General features: G+C 41.0%; 1 protein-coding gene and 9 non-coding genes across 10 annotated transcripts in view; 1 reads left to right on the plus strand and 9 right to left on the minus strand.

Annotated features, from left to right (window-relative positions):
* The window catches only part of fhdc1 (FH2 domain containing 1), a 102,695-nt gene that overhangs the window by 33,056 nt on the left and 54,041 nt on the right, over positions 1 to 15,598 (plus strand). The gene's annotated exons all lie outside the window — the stretch shown is intronic.
* Positions 7,903 to 7,984, minus strand: trnas-uga (transfer RNA serine (anticodon UGA)). Its single transcript has one exon. It is a non-coding gene; the product is annotated as a tRNA-Ser (tRNA).
* On the minus strand, positions 8,559 to 8,640 carry trnas-uga (transfer RNA serine (anticodon UGA)). Its single transcript has one exon. It is a non-coding gene; the product is annotated as a tRNA-Ser (tRNA).
* Positions 9,527 to 9,608, minus strand: trnas-aga (transfer RNA serine (anticodon AGA)). The gene has a single exon. It is a non-coding gene; the product is annotated as a tRNA-Ser (tRNA).
* trnas-uga (transfer RNA serine (anticodon UGA)) lies at positions 11,002 to 11,083 on the minus strand. The gene has a single exon. It is a non-coding gene; the product is annotated as a tRNA-Ser (tRNA).
* Positions 11,997 to 12,078, minus strand: trnas-aga (transfer RNA serine (anticodon AGA)). The gene has a single exon. It is a non-coding gene; the product is annotated as a tRNA-Ser (tRNA).
* trnas-aga (transfer RNA serine (anticodon AGA)) lies at positions 12,294 to 12,375 on the minus strand. The gene has a single exon. It is a non-coding gene; the product is annotated as a tRNA-Ser (tRNA).
* Positions 13,102 to 13,183, minus strand: trnas-uga (transfer RNA serine (anticodon UGA)). The gene has a single exon. It is a non-coding gene; the product is annotated as a tRNA-Ser (tRNA).
* Positions 13,758 to 13,839, minus strand: trnas-aga (transfer RNA serine (anticodon AGA)). Its single transcript has one exon. It is a non-coding gene; the product is annotated as a tRNA-Ser (tRNA).
* Positions 14,414 to 14,495, minus strand: trnas-gga (transfer RNA serine (anticodon GGA)). Its single transcript has one exon. It is a non-coding gene; the product is annotated as a tRNA-Ser (tRNA).

Below are 15,598 nucleotides of genomic sequence, written 5' to 3' on the forward strand. Positions count from 1 at the left end.
AAGAGTCAATTTACCATGTATGTTTTTGCAATGCCAGGTTCAAAACGAGGCTGTCCGTCCTAAAGATGAACCACGACTCTCAAATGTGAATTATAGTGAAGTGAATTATATTTATATAGCGCCTTTCTCTAGTGACTCAAAGCGCTTTTACATAGTGATACCCAATATCTAAGTTACATTTAAACCCGTGTGGGTGGCACCGGGAGCAGGTGGGTAAAGTGTCTTGCCCAAGGACACAACGGCAGTGACTAGGATGGCGGAGGCGGGAATCGAACCTGCAACCCTCAAGTTGCGAGCACGGCCACTCCACCAACCGAGCTTTTCACAGCTATATAGGGCTTTACGATGATACGATCGTAATCAACGCTGATCAGCTGTCAAACATCGTTATCGTTCACCAATCAGAGCCAATCATTTCCTGGTACAGCAGAAGTAAACAGAATCATAAATAAAAAACAGAATGACCGAACTTGCAGCTAAACACAAAGTTGAGGGCAAGAAAATCAAAGTTGGATTTATCCAGGGCACTACGATTTATGTGTTAAAGGGGAACATTATCACAATTTCAAAAGGGTTGAAAACAATAAAAATCAGTTCCCAGTGGATTGTTGTATTTTTTTGAAGTTTTTTTCAAAATTTTACCGGTCTCGGAATATCCCTAAATAAAGCTTTAAAGTGCCTTATTTTCGGCTGTCTGCGAAGACACTGGCCATTTCCCTGTGACGTCACACAGTGCTGCCAATGTAAACAAACAATGGGAATACCACAGCAAGATATAGTGACATTAGCTCGGATTTCAGCGACTTAAGCGATTCAACAGATTACGCATGTATTGAAACAGATGGTTGGAGTATGAAAATATTGAAGAAGAAACAAGCTATTGAGCGAATAGCTATTGACGCAATTCATAGCCATAGCATGGCCGAATAGCTGCGTTAGCATCGCCGGTAAAATGTGCGGACCAAACGATCAGGACTTTCGCATCTTTTGACACTGGAGTAATTTAAATCCATCGATTGGAAAGTGTTTTTTTCGCATTAAATGTGGGTGGAAGGAAACGTAATATAGTTGCAAATGCATCTACAGGTTATCCATACACCTCTGTTCCATGTCTGCTTTAGCACCGCCGGTAAATAGCATGTTAGCATCGATTAGCATAGCATGTTAGCATCGATTAGCTGGCAGTCAACATCAACAAAACTCACCTTTGTGATTTCGTTGACTATCGTTGCAAATGCATCTGCAGGTTATCCATACATCTCTGTGCCATGTCTGTCATCGCCGGTCAAATGTGGAGACACTCTGGCACAGTCAATGGGGTCTGGCGGCAGACACTTTGGCATCTTCGGGCCAGTGGTGCAACTTGAATCCCTCCCTGTTAGTGTTGTTACACCCTCCGACAACACACCGTCGAGGCATGATGTCTCCAAGGTTCCAAAAAATAGTCAAAAAAACGGAAAATAACAGAGCTGAGACCCGGTGTTTGTAATGTGTTGAAAATGAAAATGGTGGGTGTGTTACCTCGGCGACGTCACATTCTGACGTCATCGCCTCCAGCAAGATAAACAGAAAGGCGTTTAATTTGCCAAAATTCACCCATTTAGAGTTCGGAAATCGGTTAAAAAAAATAGATGGTCTTTTTTCTGCACCATCAAGGTATATATTGACGCTTACATAGGTCTGGTGATAATGTTCCCCTTTAACAGAATGGGGGACAGGATCCTGAAGTCTCAGGGCATTCAATAGACAGCAATCGGACTGTTTGGTTTGTCTGAGAAGACGTTTTGCCCCTAATCCAAGTAGGCTCCTTCAGTTCATGCTCTTAGACTTAGACTTAGAGTAAGACAAATGACCTGGATGAATGAGAGCATCCATGGACAGAATTCAGAATTACTAACTCATTTAATTTGCTTTGTTATTTACTCAGACTGTCAACAAAATTGATCTAATTCAAATTAAGGCCCGGGGGCCGAATGTGGCCCGTTAAGGTCTTCAATCTGGCCCGGTAGACATTCCCAAATCATTTTTTTAAAATCTTTAAGATGGAAACTGTAACTGCCATTATGATGTCCAGTGATGTTTTCTAATGACCGTAAGTCTTGAACTATACAAAGTATTTCAATGGTTGGAATCTGTGCTTTACCATATTAACTAGTATATCATGCAAATCTTATTAGTTACTATGGTAATCTAAGTCACAGCAGCTCAGACGAGGCACCAAGCGGTGTGGGTGGGGATTCTTTCCACAGAGGCCAGCCTGAAATGCGAATGTCAGGGACGGACTCGGAAGGAGATTTTGACAACAAAATTCTAAAGCTTAGTGATATATCAGGTAAATCAGATTATAGGTGAGTTTTTTTTTTACCCTTCGCGTTCATATTTTGCTGTTTTTTGTATTTTTGTTGCGTTTCGCTAGATTGTAAGATACTTCGATGGAGAGGGGAGGGGGTGTGACGTTCACATGCTGTCAATATTCAGTGTTTTATCGATCGTAGTTAGTATTGTAAATCCCACATTCTTTATTTTCATGTAAATTCTTGGTGTCTCATTCAGTAAAAAATTTTAAAATTCCATTGTGTTTTTTAAGACGGTCTGTCACAACGTTTTTAGCATTCAATCCGACATTATTGTGCGGTTTTGTATTAGTGTTCCTAAAAAGAGATATACCGGCCCCCAGACACATTTTTTTCTCAAAATTTGGCCCCTGAGGCAAAATATGTCACGCCTGTGAATCAGGTTTTATGTTTGATCATGTTATGTTTTTTTTCTTTTGACTCTTGTTTCCTGTTTTGCACTTCCTGGTTTTGTTTGTTTCCATAGTAACCCATTAGTTTCCACCTGGTCTCCTAGTCACGCCCCGGTCCTCAGCTCTCACACCTGTTTCCAATAAATCACAGCTAGTATTTAAGCCATGTGTTTTCTGTTCCTCGGCCTGGCAACTTTACCGGAACTTTGTATTGAACCCTCATGACCTCGCACCTACCTTTCCTTGCCGACCTTCATGCCTTGCCACGCTGTTTATAGTTTTGACCACGCCACGTAGGACTTTTTGTATTTATGCCTAAGTGCAAGTTTTTGGTTTGTTTTGTGCCATAGATTAGTGTTTCTCAAATGGGGGTACGCGTACCCCTGGGGGTACTTGAAGGTATGCCAAGGGGTACGTGAGATTTAAAAAAAAATATTTTTAAAATAGCAACATTTCAAAAACCCTTTATAAATATATTTATTGAATAATACTTCAGCAAAATATGATTGTAAGTTCATAAACTGTGAAAAGAAATACAACAATTCAGTGTTGACAACTAGATTTTTTGTGGACATGTTCCTTAAATATTAATGTTAAAGATTAGTTTTTTTGTGAAGAAATGTTTAGAATTAAGTTCATGAATCCAGATGGATCTCTATTACAATCCCCAAAGAGGGCACTTTAAGTTGATTACTTCTATGTGTAGAAATCTTTATTTATAATTGAATTACTTGCTTATTTTTCAACAAGTTTTTATCTATTTTTATATCTTTTTTTTCCAAATAGTTCAAGAAAGAACACTACAAATGAGCAACATTTTGCACTGTTTCACAATTTAATAAATCAGCAACTGATGACATAGTGCTGTATTTTACTTCTTTATCTCTTTTTTCCAACCAAAAATGCTTTGCTCTGATTAAGTGGTACTTGAATTAAAAACATGTTCACAGGGGGTACCTCACTGAAACAAGTTTGAGAACTACTGCCATAGATAGTATCTTTTGTTTATTTGTATATAGTCATGCCATTGTGCTGTTTTGTTTGGAGTTTAGTCTAGTTCTTATCCGCCATTGTGCGTGCCCTTTGTTTTCCTGTTTTTGTATTGTAGTGTTTAAATAAATGAAAAATGTACTTACATTCACGTCTGGCTCGTGCCAATCATCCTTTGCGTAGAAGAAGCAAAACAAATCCAAGTTCAAGTCCTGACAAAATAATTGCCCATGCCTGATCTAATTTATAGTTTATTTACTTTGTGTCAGGCTTGGACTTGGTCTTGGGTTGTTTTCCCGAGGTGCAAAGCGAATGGAGTGGAAACTGCGTGAAGGAAGGTACATCTTTATTTTAACACTAAAACTAAAAACAAGAAACAAAAAGCACGCACAATGGCTGTATAAAAAAACTGGGCTATGAAACAAAAGACTAGCACAAAGGCTATAAACTACAAACATGAAACAAAAACACTTGCGCAGTGGCATAAATAACAAAAACTTACGTGGACAAAATGGACAGCATTGCAAGGCATGACGCAGATAATCAAGGACGTGAATGAGGTGAGGTTGCCAGACTGACTAACTGGTAACTGTGGCTTAAATAATGAACATGATAAGTGAAAACAGGTGTGAGACAAGACAGGTGAACTGATTGGTTGTCATGGTAACAAAACAGGGAGTGAAAAAAAAGGAACTTAGAGTCCAAAGGGTCAAAAGCACCTGGTATTCCTAGGCAGTCTCCCATCCAAGTACTAACCAGGCCAGACACTGCTTAGCTTCGAGAACAGATAAGATTGGGCATGCTCAGGGTAATACGGCCACACAAAACTCATGATCAGACAAGACAGAAAACTGAATCAGTTGGCATGGTAAGACAAACAAGGAAATGCAAAACAAAACTAAATGTCCCAAAAAACTAAACATAGCATGACCAAAACAAAACATGAACCATAGGCGTGACACTTTGTAGTAAAGATGCTCTAATATTGGCAGGTTTCTATGTTATATCGTATTGGATTGTAAGTTTTTATTTCAGATATGTTAAAAAAAAGAGGAGGAAAAATCAAAACAACTGTAAAGAAAAGAAAATAACGACATGGTGATGTGTTTCAAACATCCATCCATCCATCCATTTTCTACCGCTCATTCCCTTTCGGGGCCGCGGGGGGCGCTGGCGCCTATCTCAGCTACAATCGGGCGGAAGGCGGGGTACACCCTGGACAAGTCGCCACCTCATCGCAGGGCCAACACAGAGACAGACAACATTCACACTCACATTCACACACTAGGGCCAATTTAGTGTTGCCAATCAACCTATCCCCAGGTGCATGTCTTTGGAAGTGGGAGGAAGCCGGAGTACCCGGAGGGAACCCACGCATTCACGGGGAGAACATGCAAACTCCACACAGAAAGATCCCGAGCCTGGATTTGAACCCAGGACTGCAGGACCTTCGTATTGTGAGGCAGACGCACTAACCCCTCTGCCACCGTGAAGCCCCCCCTTTATTTGTCTAGAACTCATTTGAAACTCACTTCCTTTTTCAATCTTTAACACAACAATAAATAAATCAATTAATTAATATCAATTCAATACATTTTGCCTCAATCAATAATTGTTTCTGTTTCTTACTTTGAAGCCATTAGTACACTTATTTTTTGACATAAATGGTTGGACAGTAAAAGTCATTGGTGGAAATATATGACCTTACCTACTCGCCAACGATCCGGTCGACACCTTCAGTTTTACCTTGCACCTGTTTTGGAAGAGCTTCAATACCGTCTTGATTAGGTTGCGCGTTGCTGCTTCATCCATCAGTGATTCGTGTCACAAGTTTGGGCGAGGTCTTCCAACAGGAGGTTTCCGACAAAGACTTATCGGCCTCAGGGGTGGGCAGCAAGGGGACCCTCACAAAAAGAGCCCACATTCATGAAGACAGGTGGAATTGTGGAAACTTCCCCTTGGTTTTCCTTGCCTTGGGGCCACATCTAGTATTGGGTATAGTCTAAGGTTACTGGCAGGTGTCTGCCCTCCAAAGGTCCAGTCCAAGCTTGTAATTGACCTGCAGCGTGTGTTTATAAGATATATCTGTCCCTAATTAATTGTCACTAAGGATAAAAGTCACATATCAGTTCTAGAATATTGTTCATTTTCTCCAAGAAGAAGTGTTGACTATTCGTCCGATCGGTTCGCTATTAAGCAGCATTGTCAGGGTTGCCAGATGGGAAATGACAAGAAGCTTAAAAGGATACTGTTTTGAGGATAATTACCTTAAATACCCGATTTGATGTTTTTCAGGACCATCTGCTACAGTAAACATTACCACAGATTGTGTCTAATAGGGCGGGGTAAAACCAATTTAGCATATTAATCGTGGATCAATATCTTCTAAAATGTGCAATATGGATTCACAGGGCATAATATTGATTAGTCTTGTGCGCGAAGGAAAACTAAATAAAAGCCAACAAAGGTGAGGGACTTGCCAGCATTGCCTTCAAGTGCGCCAGAAAACCCAAGCGCACACTTCCGACCTTCAAAATAAAAGCGCTGCTCATTACATCCTGTCTGACCCTGCTAACGAAATAAGAACCCATCCATCCATCCATCCATCTTCTTCCGCTCATCCGAAGTCGGGTCGCGGGGGCAGCAGCCTAAGCAGGGAAGCCCAGACTTCCTTCTCCCCAGCCACTTCGTCCAGCTCTTCCCCGGGGGGATCCCGAGGCGTTCCCAGGCCAGCCGGGAGATACAGTCTTCCCAACGTTTCCTGGGTCTTCCCCGTGGCCTCTTACCGGTCGGACGTGCCCGAAACACCTCCCTAGGGAGGCGTTCGGGTGGCATCCTGACCAGATGCCCGAACCACCTCATCTGGCTCCTCTCGAAATTCCATTGATTTGGGAAATTTTCCATAGTGTGTAGTATGTTTTTCTTTTTTTAGCATTCTACAGTCTCTTTGACAGCTTTTGCGAAAGAACAACATGTACTGTATTCACGTTTAAGGCATCAGCCTCTGATTGATCAGTATGTTGGTAAATGTTCACAGGTCTTGGATTCCATTTTGGATATAACCTGTTTCTAGCTGCAAGCCGCCTCAGTAATGAACTGTTACTCTGCAGCGTGAGTCACGATATGCAAACTACAATGATGAAATGTACAATACAATGTCATCTTTTGCTACTGATTGCGTTCATTTTTTGAGTCATGAAGAGCTTCTCGTGAAAGGAGATGTCCTCACAGCGTCGTGAATTAGACATGAGGCCCAACATGAGGCCATTTGTGACGCCTGCCTAATTAATTAGTAAAGGTCGCCAGGTGTCAGGTGAGGTTGACGAACATGACGTGACAGTAAAGGTTGTATAAGAGGCCGCACGTCAATAGAAGTAGAAATCAGCAGAAATAGCTTATGTAATGTTTGATGCTAATAGTGTGTGTTTGAGGACCAAACCACCCCCCTTGACGGTCCCCCAAAACAGACTTTAATCCACTTGTCCGACCAACATTGTTAGCGACCGGTCACATTAACAGTGCAGCTGGTTTAACCCTTTTCTGTCTCTGCACCGCCACTGGGTATCATGTGACCGACTGTGGCGGTGAACGATGGGAGCGCCGGGTGGGTTCTGACACCTGAGTACTTCCTGACACATTCTCGTTTTTCCACATTGCCAATAAGCTCTTCCTCATTTCAGGGAGGATTGCTTCAAGGGAGGGCTTCTTACAATGGGTCAGTTTTCTTTGTGGTCATCCATTGGATGTTAAATGCTATTAGCAATGTTATTGATTGTTAAAAAGAAAACTGCTTGGCTTTTTCACTACGACAATCCTGAAACAAGATTGGTTCAGAGGCCAATTCCCTGATGTGCAATGTCAACAGGGTTCGTATTAGCGCGGAGAGTCCCAAATGGATTTTTAGTCCATTGCCTTAACCACTTGGCCACAACAACAATCGTGCTATATGGTGATGAATTGCTAGCTGGGTTGAGGTCCATAGACCGCATGGTTGAGTCCTGATATTCACAGCGTTAAGGAATCATAAAAAACAGGTTGTCATCCTACAAGATATTTCCCTTTTTTTTTTATCCTCACTGACTAAGTAATGCCTGTCCAGTAATCCATTAAAATGGTTTCCAAGAAAGTTACTGCAAGACTGATGATTATGTGTCCCTCAAAACCTACGTTGTCGGCAGGATTTGAACCTACGCGGGGAGACCCCAATGGATTTCAAGTCCATCGCCTTAAACACTCGGCCACGACAACTAATGATGTCAAGTCCTGATCAATTGACCGCAGGGTTTAGTCCTTATATTCACAGCATTAAGGAGTCATACAAACCAGATTGTCATCCTACATGATATTTCCGTTTTTTTTTAAATCCTTACTGACTGAGAAATGCTTGTCCACCAATCTGTCAAAATGGTTTCCAAGAAAGTTACCCCAAGATAAATACTCTATTTTAAAGACTTAAGAGCCAACTCATCCAAAAGATAGAGCCAGAGTACAAACAATAACACACATTATCAGCGTGTTTGCTTGTTAGTTTTTAAAAAATATTGCATTATGTCCATCAGCAATAAAAAAATAATAAATTAGCAACACCGTTTTATAAGCCGCAAGGTTCAAAACGTACAAAAAAGATAGCGGCTAATAGCTGTTAGTAGTTATTGACTAAGGTACTTTTGTCGCTCAAATCCTACTTTGTCCTGTTGTACCTGCACAAGGAGACATCAAAGGATGTCAGCTCCATCGCCTTAACTGCTTGGCATGTCTCATGTGCAAATTATTAGCTGGGTTGAGGTCCATAGACGGTTGTGTCTGTGTCCCTCAAAACCTACGTCGTCGGCAGGATTTGAACCTACGCGGGGAGACCCCAATGGATTTCAAGTCCATCGCCTTAACCACTCGGCCACGACAACTAATCATGTTATGTCTTGATCAATTGACCGCATGGTTTAGTCCTGATATTCACAGCATTAAGGAGTCATACAAACCAGGTTGTCATCCTCCACGATATTTCCATTTTTTAAAATTCTTACTGACTGAGTAATGCCTGTCCCCCAATCTATCAAATCTGTTTCCAGGAAAGTCACCCCAAGATAAATACCTTAATTTAAGGGCTTAAGAACAAAGTCGTCCGAAAGATAGAGCCAGAGTACAAACAAAAACACACCTTATCAAAGTGTTTTCTTGTTAGTTTTTGTTTTAAATATTGCATTATGGGCATCAGCAAAGAAAGATAAAAAAATTAGCAACACCGTTTTATAAGCCGCAAAGTTCAAAATGTAGAAAAAAGGTAGCGTTTGATAGTTTTTAGTAGTTATATCAGCATCAAGGGTTGGAATTGGGGGTTAAATCACCAAATGTTTTATTCCCGGGCGCGGCCACTGCTGCTGCCCACTGCTCCCCTCACCTCCCAGGAGGTGATCAAGGGTAATGGGTCAAATGCAAAGAATAATTTCGCCAAACCTAGTGTGTGTGTGACAATCATTGGTACTTTAACTTTAGTGACTAAGGTCTTTTTGTCGCTCAAATCCTACGTTCTCCTGTTGGAACCTGCGCAGGGAGACCCTAATGGATTTCAAATCCATCACCTTAACCACTTGGCCACGACAACTAATTATGCTCAGTCCTGATCAACTGACCGCATGGTTTAATCCAGGATTAAGGAGTCATAGAAACCAGGTTGTCATGCTACAAAATATTTCCATTTTTAAAAATACTTCCTGACTGATTAATGCCAGTCCACCAAAATAGGTATGTGATGAAGTTACTGACTAAGGTCTTTCTGTCCCTCAAAACTTACGTTGTTGGCAGGATTTGAACCTACGCGGGGAGACCCCAATGGATTTCTAGTCCATCGCCTTAACCACTCGGCCACAACAACTAATCATGTTATGTTCTGATCAATGGACCGCATGGTTTAGTCCTGATATTCACAGCATTAAGGAGTCATACAAACCAGGTTGTCATCCTACACGGTATTTCCATTATTTTAAATCCTTACTGACTGAGTAATGCCTGTCCCCCAATCTATCAAACCTGTTTCCAGGAAAGTTACCCCAAGATAAATACCTTATTTTAAGGACTTAAGAGTGAACTCGTCCAAAAGACAGAGCCAGAGTACAAAGAATAACACACCTTATCAGTGTGTTTGCTTGTTAGTTTTAAAAAAATATTGCATTATGGCCATCAGCAAAGAAAAATCAATAAATTAGCAACACCGTTTTATAAGCCGCAAAGTTCAAAATGTAGAAAAAAGGTAGCGTCTCATAGTTTTTAGTAGTTATATCAGCATCAAGGGTTGTAATTGGGGGTTAAACACCAAATTTGATTCCTGGGCGCGGCCACCGCTGCTGCCCACTGCTCCCCTCACCTCCCAGGGTGTGATCTAGGGTAATGGGTCAAATGCAGAGAATAATTTCGCCAAACCTAGTGTGTGTGTGACAATCATTGGTACTTTAACTTTATTGAATAAGGTCTTTTTTTGCTCAAATCCTACGATTTCCTATTGGAACCTGCGCAGGGAGACTCTAATGGATTTCAAATTCATCACCTTAACCACTTGGCCACGACAACTAATTATGCTCAGTCCTGATCAACTGACCGCATGGTATAGTCCTGATATTCACAGCATTAAGGAGTCATACAAACCAGGTTTTCATTCAACACGGTATTTCCATTTTTTTAAATCCTTACTGACTGAGTAATGCCTGTCCACCAATCTATCAAACCTGTTTCCAGGAAAGTTACCCCAAGATAAAAAGCGGCTCATAGTTTTTAGTAGTTATATCAGCATTAAGGGTTGGAATTGGGGGTTAAATCACCAAATTTGATTCCCGGGCGCGGCCACCGCTGCTGCCCACTGCTCCCCTCACCTCCCAGGGTGTGATCTAGGGTAATGGGTCAAATGCAGAGAATAATTTCGCCAAACCTAGTGTGTGTGTGACAATCATTGGTACTTTAACCTTAGTGACTAAGGTCTTTTTTTGCTCAAATCCTACATTTTCCTATTGGAACCTGCGCAGGGAGACCCTAATGGATTTCAAATCCATCACCTTAACCACTTGGCCACGACAAGAAGTTAGGCCCAGTCCTGATCAACTGACCACATGGTTTAATCTTGATATTCACAGCATTGAGGAGTCATAGAAACCAGGTTGTCATCCTACAAAATATTTCCATTTTCAAAAACACTTCCTGACTGAGTAATGCCAGTCCACCAAAATAGTCATATGATTGAAGCCACTGACTAATGTCTTTCTGTCCCTCATCACTTACGTTGTTGGCAGGATTTGAACCAGCGCGGGGAGACCCCAATAGATTTCAAGTCCATCGCCTTAACCACTCGGCCACAACAACTAATAATGCTTTGCCTTGATCAATTGACCGCATGATTTAGTCCTGATATTCACAGCATTAAGAAGTCATACAAACCAGGTTGTCATCCTACACGGCATTTCCATTTTTTTTTTAATCCTTACTGACTGAATAATGCCTGTCCCCCAATTTATATAACTGGTTTCCAAGAAAGTTACCTCAAGATAAATACTTTATTTTAAGGACTCAAGAGCAAAGTCGTCCAAAAGATAGAGCCAGAGTACAAACAAAAACACACCTTATCAAAGTGTTTTCTTGTTAGTTTTTGTTTTAAATATTGCATTATGGGCATCAGCAAAGAAAAATCAATAAATTAGCCACACCGTTTTATAAGCCGCAAGGTTCAAAATGTAGAAAAAAGGTAGCGGCTCATAGTTTTTAGTAGTTACATCAGCATCAAAGGTTGTAATTGGGGGTCAAATCACCAAATTTGATTCCCGGGCGCGGCCACCGCCTCTGCCCACTGCTCCCCTCACCTCCCAGGGTGTGATCAAGGGTAATGGGTCAAATGCAGAGAATAATTTTGCCACACCTAGTGTGTGTGTGACAATCATTGGTACTTTAACTTTATTGACTAAGGTCTTTTTGTCGCTCAAATCCTACGTTTTCCCATTGGAACCCGTGCAGGGAGACTCTAATGGATTTCAAATCCATCACCTTAACCACTTGGCCACGACAACTAATTATGCTCAGTCCTGATCAACTGACCGCATGGTTTAATCCTGATATTCACAGCATTAAGGAGTCATAGGAACCAGGTTGTCATCTACAAAATATTTCTATTTTTAAAAATACTTCCTGACTGAGTAATAATGCCAGTCCACCAAAATGATGTCCAAGAAAGTAGTCCTGTGATGAAGTTACCGACTAAGGTCTTTCTGTCCCTCAACACTTACATTGTCAACAGGATTTGAACCTACGCGGGGAGAGCCCAATGGATTTCTAGCCCATCGCCTTAACCACTCGGCCACGACAACTAATTAGACTATAACCTGATCAATTGACCGCATGGTTTAGTCCTGATATTCACAGCATTAAGGAGTCATAGGAACCAGGTTGTCATCTACAAAATATTTCTATTTTTAAAAATACTTCCTGACTGAGTAATAATGCCAGTCCACCAAAATGATGTCCAAGAAAGTAGTCATGTGATGAAGTTACCGACTAAGGTCTTTCTGTCCCTCAACACTTACATTGTCAACAGGATTTGAACCTACGCGGGGAGAGCCCAATGGATTTCTAGTCCATCGCCTTAACCACTCGGCCACGACAACTAATTAGACTATAACCTGATCAATTGACCGCATGGTTTAGTCCTGATATTCACAGCATTAAGGAGTCATACAAACCAGGTTGTCATCATACACTGTATTTACATTTTTTTAAATCCTTACTGACTGAGTAATGCCTGTCCACCAATCTATCAAAATGGTTTTCAAGAAAATTACCCGAAGATAAATACCTTGATTTAAGGACTTAAGGACAAACTCGTCCAAAAGAGAGAGACAGAGTACAAAGAATAACACACCTTATCAGTGTGTTTGCTTTTTATTTAAAAAAAAATATTGCATTATGTCCATCGGCAAAGAAAAATCAATAAATTAGCCACAGCGTTTCATAAGCCGCAAGGTTCAAAACGTACAAAAAAGGTAGCGGCTCATAGTTTTTAGTAGCTATTGACTAAGGTCTTTTTGTTGCTCAAATCCTACGTTGTCCTGTTGTACCTACGCAGGGAGACCCCAAAGGATATCAGCTCCATTGCCTTAACTGCTTGGCCTGTCACATGTGCAAATTGTTAGCTGGGTTGACGTCCATAGACAGTTTAGTCCTAATATTTACACCGTTAAAGAGTCCTAGAAACCAGATTGTCATCCTCCAAAATATTTTCCTTTTTTTAAATCCTTACTGACTGAGTAATACCAAACCACAAAACGATTTCCAATAAGGTTACCACATGTCAAAGTGTTACTGACTGACGACTATGTGTCCCTCAAAACCTACGTTGTCGGCAGGATTTGAACCTACGCGGGGAGACCCCAATGGAATTCAAGTCCATCGCCTTAACCACTCGGCCACGACAACTAACCATATTACGTTGTGATCAATTGACCGCATGGTTTAGTCCTGATATTCACAGCATTAAGGAGTCATACAAACCAGGTTGTCATCATACACTGTATTTACATTTTTTTAAATCCTTACTGACTGAGTAATGCCTGTCCACCAATCTATGAAACTGGTTTCCAAGAAAGTTACCCATAGATAAATACCTTATTTTAAGGACTTAAGAGCGAACTTGTCCAAAAGATAGAGCCAGAGTACAAACAGTAACGCACCTTATCAGTGTGTTTGCTTGTTAGTTTTTTAAAAATAGTGCATTATGTCCATCAGCAATAAAAAAACAATAAATTAACCACACCGTTTTATAAGCCGCAAGGTTCAAATTGTAGAAAATAGATAGCGGCTAATAGCTGTTAGCAGTTATTGACTAAGGTATTTTTGTCGCTCCAATCCTACATTGTCCTGTTGTACCTGCGCAGGGAGACATCAAAGGATGTCAGCTCCATCGCCTTAACTGCTTGGCCTGTCTCATGTGCAAATTATTAGCTGGGTTGAGGTCCATAGACGGTTGTGTCTGTGTGTCCCTCAAAACCCACGTTGGCGGCAGGATTTGAACCTACGCGTGGAGACCCCAATGGATTTCTAGTCCATCGCCTTAACCACTCGGCCACGACAACAAATCATGTTGTGTTCTGATCAATTGACCGCATGGTTTAGTCCTGATATTCACAGCATTAAGGAGTCATACAAACCAGGTTGTCATCCTACACGGTATTTCCATTTTTTTAAATCCTTACTGACTGAGTAATGCCTGTCCACCAATCTATCAAACCTGTTTCCAGGAATGTTACCCCAAGATAAATACCTTATTTTAAGGACTTAAGAGCGAACATGTCCAAAACATACAGGCAGAGTACAAAGAATAACACACCTTATCAGTGTGTTTGCTTGTTATTTAAAAAAAAATATTGCATTATGTCCATCAGCAAGGAAAAAACAATAAATTAGCCACACCGTTTTATAAGCCGCAAGGTTCAAAACGTAGAAAAATGATAGCGGCTAATAGCTTTTAGTAGTTATTGACTAAGGTCTTTTTGTCGCTCAAATCCTAAGTTGTCCTGTTGTACCTGCGCAGGAAGACCCCAATGGATATCAGCTCCATTGCCTTAACTGCTTGGCCTGTCTCATGTGCAAATTGTTAGCTGGGTTGAGGTCCACAGACGGTTGTGTCTGTGTGTCCCTCAAAACCTACGTTGTCGGCGGGATTTGAACCTACGCAGGGAGACCCCAATGGATTTCCAGTCCATCGCCTTAACCACTCGGCCACGACAACTAATTAGACTACATCCTGATCAATTGACAACATGGTTTAGTTCTGATATTCACAGCATTAAGGAGTCATACAAACCAGGTTGTCATCCTACACGGTATTTCCATTTTTTTAAATCCTTACTGACTGAGTAATGCCTGTCCCCCAATCTATCAAACCTGTTTCCAGGAAAGTTACCCCAAGATAAATACCTTATTTTAAGGACTTAAGAGCGAACTCGTCCAAAAGATAGAGCCAGAGTACAAACAATAACACACATTATCAGTGTGTTTGCTTGTTCGTTTTTTTTAAATATTGCATTATGGCCATCAGCAAAGAAAAATAAATAAATTAGCCATACCGTTTTATAAGCCACAAGGTTCAAAATGTAGAAAACAGGTGCTGCTCATAGTTTTTAGTAGTTACTTCAGCATCAAGGGTTGGAATTGGGGGTTAAATCACCAAATTTGATTCCCGGGCGCGGCCACTGCTGCTGCCCACTGCTCCCCTCACCTCCCAGGGTGTGATCAAGGGTAATGGGTCAAATGCAGAGAATAATTTCGCCAAACCTAGTGTGTGTGTGACAATCATTGGTACTTTAACCTTAGTGACTAAGGTCTTTTTTTGCTCAAATCCTACGTTTTCCTATTGGAACCTGCGCAGGGAGACCCTAATGGATTTCAAATCCATCACCTTAACCACTTGGCCACGACAACTAGTTAGCTCAGTCCTGATCAACTGACCGCATGGTTTAGTCCTGATATTCACAGCATTAAGGAGTCATACAAACCAGGTTTTCATTCAACACGGTATTTCCATTTTTTTAAATCCTTACTGACTGAGTAATGCCTGTCCACCAATCTATCAAACCTTTTTCCAGGAAAGTTACCCCAAGATAAATACCTTAATTTAAGGACTTAAGAGCGAACTTGTCCAAAAGATAGAGCCAAAGTACAAACAATAACACACCTTATTAAAGTGTTTGCTTGTTAGTTTTTGTTTTAAAAATTGCATTATGGCCATCAGCAAAGAAAAATCAGTAAATTATTCTCAGTCCTGATCAACTGACTGCATGGTTTAATCCTGATATTCACAGCATTAAGGAGTCATAGAAACCAGGTTGTCAT

Source organism: Nerophis ophidion, linkage group LG01 (genome assembly GCF_033978795.1).
Source record: "Nerophis ophidion isolate RoL-2023_Sa linkage group LG01, RoL_Noph_v1.0, whole genome shotgun sequence".
Classification (NCBI taxonomy): domain Eukaryota; kingdom Metazoa; phylum Chordata; class Actinopteri; order Syngnathiformes; family Syngnathidae; genus Nerophis; species Nerophis ophidion.